The sequence below is a fragment of the Lathamus discolor genome, chromosome 6 (assembly GCF_037157495.1).
Source record: "Lathamus discolor isolate bLatDis1 chromosome 6, bLatDis1.hap1, whole genome shotgun sequence".
Classification (NCBI taxonomy): Eukaryota; Metazoa; Chordata; class Aves; order Psittaciformes; family Psittacidae; genus Lathamus; species Lathamus discolor.
In genome coordinates this window covers 15,669,550-15,675,618 of record NC_088889.1, presented here as the reverse complement: position 1 = coordinate 15,675,618, position 6,069 = coordinate 15,669,550, and positions in this window count along the sequence as shown.

Genomic DNA, 6,069 nt, shown 5'->3' with positions numbered 1-6,069 from the left:
GGTTCTGGTGCCCTGTTTTAATTGCAAAGTAGCACATCTAGCATGGGTGTCTGACAGGGAAAATCTATTCATATTAGTCATGACTTTCCTCCTCAGCTTCCTGGAGTTGACTTTGTACTTGTAGTGGGATCTTCAGTCCTGAATGTGCTCCTTCGCTTGCTTTTCTACCCAAAATAATTCCTCTTTCCATCTGTTGTGAAGGGTGGCAGCAAGGGAGAGGAGAGGACAGCAGTTGATGGGGCACTATGGGATAACTGCCATCATCCTCTGCTGCTTTGCACCTCCGTGTCACAAAACTCAGTGTACATTTGTGACCTGCAGGCAGCATGAGAGCTGGATTTCATTCTGACATGCCACACAGACTTCCATGTTGTACTTCCACAAGGCCAAGGCTCCTGGCATGACCTGGAGCAGTGAAATAGAGTATTTGAGTGAAATACAGTGAAGCAGTATGGAGTGCAGGTGCCAACTGTGCAATGTTAAGAGTAGTTGTTGAGGAGGCCTCAAAGCTTGAAGAAGTCAAAGGAACTTAGTTGTACCTTCTCATAGCTGTTGGCTCCTCTCTTTCCTGGCCAAAAGACCACTAGATCAGTTTGACTGAAACAGTTATTTTCCTCATGCTTGCTGACTTTCTGCCTTTCCTGATCTTTGGAGGGTTGTGGGGTTTTTATATCGTAGAAAAAAATTACTAATGACCCAAGGAATTCATACTATGACATACATTGTTTCTGCCAGTGCTGAAGAATAGCAATTTTGTTCTACATGTATGTCTAGTTTGGTAACAGTTACTATCTGTAGGGTCTTAGGGCAGGCAACTGCTTCTGTCTAACAGCAGAGGAAGGGTTGTGGAGATGGTACCAAGTTGACAGAAGGACTGCTGCTTCCCCATCTCCTCTAGAAGGATATTGAGCACAGAGAATCAGTCCTGTGCACTAAGCTGGCCTCGGGGCTGGCCTGGGTACACAGCTTAAATTGTAACTGCTGGGGAGGAGAGAATTCTGGGATCTGTGAGGAAGTCCTCGTGTTCCTAAAGAGCAGTCCAGAGCTCTGGATATGCAAGTGTAAAGGTCCCTGCAGCTTAGTGAGTGAAAGGATTCATAGTTCTCAGAATACCTCTGGGGTCAGATGTTGATCTCGGAGAACTGGCAACCTCTCTCTGGGCTGCTGCATAAGGCAGTGGACTGGCTTGACTTGTGCTGTATTCAGGGCATTGGGAGCTTTGTTTCCAGCCATGTTTCAATAAACACAATTCTGAAGTGTAGGAAGCCCTGGCATTAGCTTTCATTTGCTTCAGTTAATCACATTTGTATCTTCCAGGTGTCTATACTGAAAGGTTGAGCATGAGGCTGAGCAATTACATATATACATTATTGATGCTCCATTTTCATTTTGTGGAAGACAGTGAAGGCAAATGGTGGAGTACTAAACTGAATATGCTGTGGTAATGGTTTGGACACTACTTCAAATTGTATTTGCATTAGTGTAAACTTGGCCACCGTTCCCCTCCCAGTTCTTGTAGGCTTTCTTCAGTATCTGCTATTCCTTTTGGTGCTACTAAGATTATGTGATCCTGTGTGGATGACAGACTATCTGCTGCAGCCTGTAGCTTGTATAGCTTGCCTTGATCTGACTAGCCTCTAGGTCTTTAAAGTGAAAGAGATTATTTTAGTGCACCTGCATAGAGGTAGTTAACCAGAATGGGCCATTTTGTCACACCACAGGGGAATTGTCTCCTCTGGACTGTTCTGTCATGTTCTGTTCTTTTAGGGACTACAAACACACTCCTGGTTAACCTTGTTCACCTTTGGTGATAAGTGAGACATCTCGTACAGAATGTGGCTGAGCTCAGCTGAAACTCCCCCCACAGCTCTATCGGTTCCTCTGCAAGAGGCAGACAGAAGAGAGCAATTATCAGCCAGAAAGACTCTCAATGCAGAACAGATGTGAAAGCTGGGAGAACAGCATGACTGTCTTTCATGGCAAATTGACTACTCTGATGGGGAAGTCCCAGCAAGGCTTTTTGAAAGGTGTGCTCTTAACTGTCCCTGCTGTTAATGTGCTGCGGCAGGCAGCTAATAGCATGAATGCAGATTCTCCTCCCCTTTCTGCAGTGCTCAGCTCATCAATTAATATAGCGCACCCTTGAAAACCCCATGCCAAACAGCATCTGTTGCTGTCACCTCTGCAGAAAGTAGGAAGACAGCAGAAGAAAATGGGGCAGAAAATACTCGATTGAAAGGGAAAGGGGCACCAGCCATTCTATACTTTTACTGAAGCCTCGGAGGACAGAAGTAGAGCAGAAAGTTAGGGGTCAGTGCCCTTATTAAGCTGAATAAGGAACAAGAGAGATTTAGCCTTTCTTCAAAATAAGGTCTAATTTTAAGTATCTGCTGTTGGAAACTGCTGCTGGATAATGGAAGGAGAATGTCCCTGCCTTGCTCACGACTGCAGCCTGCCTGGCCATCTGCTCTGACAGCACCAAATCCTGGATTGATTTGCGAATGTGATTAATTCAGCTAGGGCGACTGGATCAAGGGATCAGCTAGAGACAATATTTATACCCTACCTCCAACTGTTAATGTGCAATTGTTTGGTTCAGAAGTACAAAACAAATTGTATAGCTGTATTACTGGAAGAATAGAAAAATCGATGCGTCCACTCAACAGCCCTTTTTTCCTTAAATGGCCCACATCCAAGGTCTGTACGGCCTGACATAAGCCTGCTTTCCCTCTCTGTGAGGTGAAGGAGGAGCTGTTCTCATTTCACAGAGCTTCTGCATCTTTATTCCCTACACTGGCGCTGCTGTTGCTCTTCTTGCTGCAGTTTAGTCCAAAGATCTTAGAGCTGCTGGCTCTGCAACCTTGTCCACATGGCCTGGAGGGGCAGATGTGATGGGTGAGCCAGCCATCCATGCTGCTCCCTCTGCATGTGGTTACGGATGGGAGAACTCATGCAGACATAGAGCCCCAATATGTGGCAGGATTTAAATCTTAAGAACAACCAAGGACGTGGATTTCTAGCACTGACAGAGCTGATTTGATAATACGAATATAGCTGGAGAGATGAAAAGCAAGATTTGCAAGGGAATTTAGATGTAGATGAAGCCTTTTGAAATACTATTTACTATGATTTAAGTGTGTAAATACACATTGGGCCTGAAGATGCCAAACTCAAAGCCGCATGCGTTGTCTATGGCATATGGAGGAGACCAAAGCCAACTGCATCCCGTGTTGACTCTTTATTCTCCCTCACAAATCTTCAAGCATGCTGCATACCTGCTGGGATCAAAAGAGCAGCCTGGGGAAGCATGAGGTTGTGGTGTCATGGTTTAAGCCCAGCTGGTAACTCTGAACCACGCAGCCACTCGCTCACTCCTCCCTTTCTTCCCCCCTACTCCTGGAGGGATGGGGAGGAGAATTGAACCCCATGGGCTGAGATAAGAACAGTCCAGTAGCTAGGGTATAATGCAAGCCCACTACCACTACCACCAATAATAATAATGATGAAGGGAGAGAATACAGAACTAAAAGGGGAAAAGGAAAATAAAACAATAAGCACAAGTGATGCACAATACAACTGCTCACCACCCACTGACCGATACCCAGCCCGACCCGAGCTGTGATCTGTCCCTTCAGGTAGCTCCCCCCAGTTTCTATACTGGGCATGACGTGCTGTGCTATGGAATACCCCTTTGGCTAGTTTGGGTCAGGTGTCCTGTCTCTGCTCCCTCCTGGCTTCTTGTGCCCCTCTTCACTAGCAGAGCATGAGAGACTGAAAAGTCCTTGATTAGGGTAAGCATTACTTTGCAACAACTAAAACACTGGTGTGTGTTATCAGCATTATTCTGAGGCTAAAGTCAAAACCACAGCACTGCACCAGCTGTGAGGAAGGAGAAAAATAACTGCTACAGCTGAAGCCAGGACATGTGGTAACTGGGCTGTGTCTTCTGGCTGTTGACAAGACACCAATCCCTGAGCAGCTCATGGTTTTATGATACAAAGCAGAAGTTGCATGTATCTTCCCTCCTTTTGGGCAGAAACAATAATGATGTTATGTCTGGCAGAGGACTGAATGCCTCATTTGTCCCAGTGAATACCTTGATGCAATATTCCCACCATATCCAGCAGTGATGGGGTTTCTGCTAAAACAATTAACAATGAGATAATTAATGAGGGAGACCTTTTTTAGGTGTCATCACTCAGTACCAAAGATGATGCCATCTTAAAACACCACTACTATGGCTTCATCTTCTGTTTATTCAGGCTGACACTGCTGCACTGGTTTATATTTGGATCGGAATTTAAAGTTGTTCTTTGAAGAGTTAGACACTAAGGGTGGCATTTTCAGAGTCATCACTGCTACAGGCGAGCACAGAATGTCTTGGAAAATCCCCCTCTTACTTTGTTAATGAGCAGCCACATCCTGAAATGCATTCTAAAACAGTTCTTGAAAAAACAATTATTGGTCCCTTTGCCTGGTCACAGGCTGGCATTATGCCGTGGGCTCAGAATTGTACAGATAGGCATCAACAGCACAGCAAGAGAAAACCAAAGCCTGTTATTATTAAAACGCCAGGTTGAGTATTCAGTATTAAAAGAAAACTGTTGCCATGTGACAGTAAATGTCAGAGGGATTGAGGCCACAAGTGGATTCCATAATGAGATGTGGTGAGATGCCTGGCAGTGTCTGTGTTCTGAAATTGAGTTTTAAATGTGATTCTGGTTTCCCTTGAGACTTACTTTCACCTGGAAATGGATTTATAACATCAGGTTGTTTACGTGGTCGCATACGTAAAGGTAGAGTCTAACCAGGGATTCTAAAGATGAGTTATTGAGTGCAACAGGGAAGGATACTTGCTGGTTTGGGAAGGAAGCTTGCAAGTCCAGGGATCTTCTCACTCTGCTGACTAAGGATTGATCAGTGAACCACCATCCTCCACTCTGATGCCTGTTGGTGCAGATGTGAGGTAAGCGGGTGCGGAGATGGCATTGCTGCTTCTGATGTGTATCAGAAAGGTGACCTCTGTCAGGCTATGTCAGAGGTATTTGGAGTCTCTACTGAATTGCAGGTGAACACTCAGATTTTCCTCTCCTGAACACCCAGGAAGTGAAATCTTTATTGAAATCAGTAGGATTTTTATTACCGAGTTCAACAGTATTAGATTCTTCCCCGATACTTGTAACTGAAATGACTGTTTTCCAGGGATATTATTTTTAATGTCAACAGATGTCATTAACCCAGGCATTTCTACCATGATAATTCAGAGATATTGCTCTGTAACCTTTTCTCGCAGCTCTCTGCCAGAGCACTGCTGTCATGACCTGCCAGAGTCTTCTTTCTTCACCTAAATCTTCCCTATGAACTGACTGTAACGTGCTGAATTATGACTGATGATATGACTGTTTTCTGACAAGGGAAAATACTTGAGAGGGATTTAAGATGAAGTGAATAGACACTGACATTTTCCCTTGGAATTCCAATCAGGATTAAGCTCAATGAATCCAGGATAAAAGGACAGTGCATTAAAGACTGTAGGCCATCGCCAGATCTCCACTGTGTCTTCCTTACATTGTTTACAAAGTTTAATCCAAATACTCATTTTGGTTGGTTGATTTGATTTTATTTGATTGGATTTGAGAAACATTGCTTGATTTAAGATCCCAAATAAATGAACGAGACTTGATTAGACCTTTTCTATAGAATTTGCTTTTAATTTCCTTTTGTGTTATCTTAAAAAGACAATCTATAACACAAGAAATCCTTCAATGAACAGATCTGTGTTGCACGAGATTACAGCTGCCTTCCATTTCTCCCGACAAGATAATTGCAGTTGAATGACATGCAAGCATCAGAGCCAATAAAATGTCACATTCCTTGAGGCAGAACCAATAGTAATTGCAAATGCAAGTACATGGCTGATACACCTTATTATTTCTGGTACTACACATCCCTATTGTACAATGTTCTGTTGTAAAGGAACGCTGAATGAAACCCCACTGCTTATTCAGGTACAGAACAGATTGTTTCCCTTTTCTTTCCCCTGTTTCAGCTAATTCAGATCATACATCC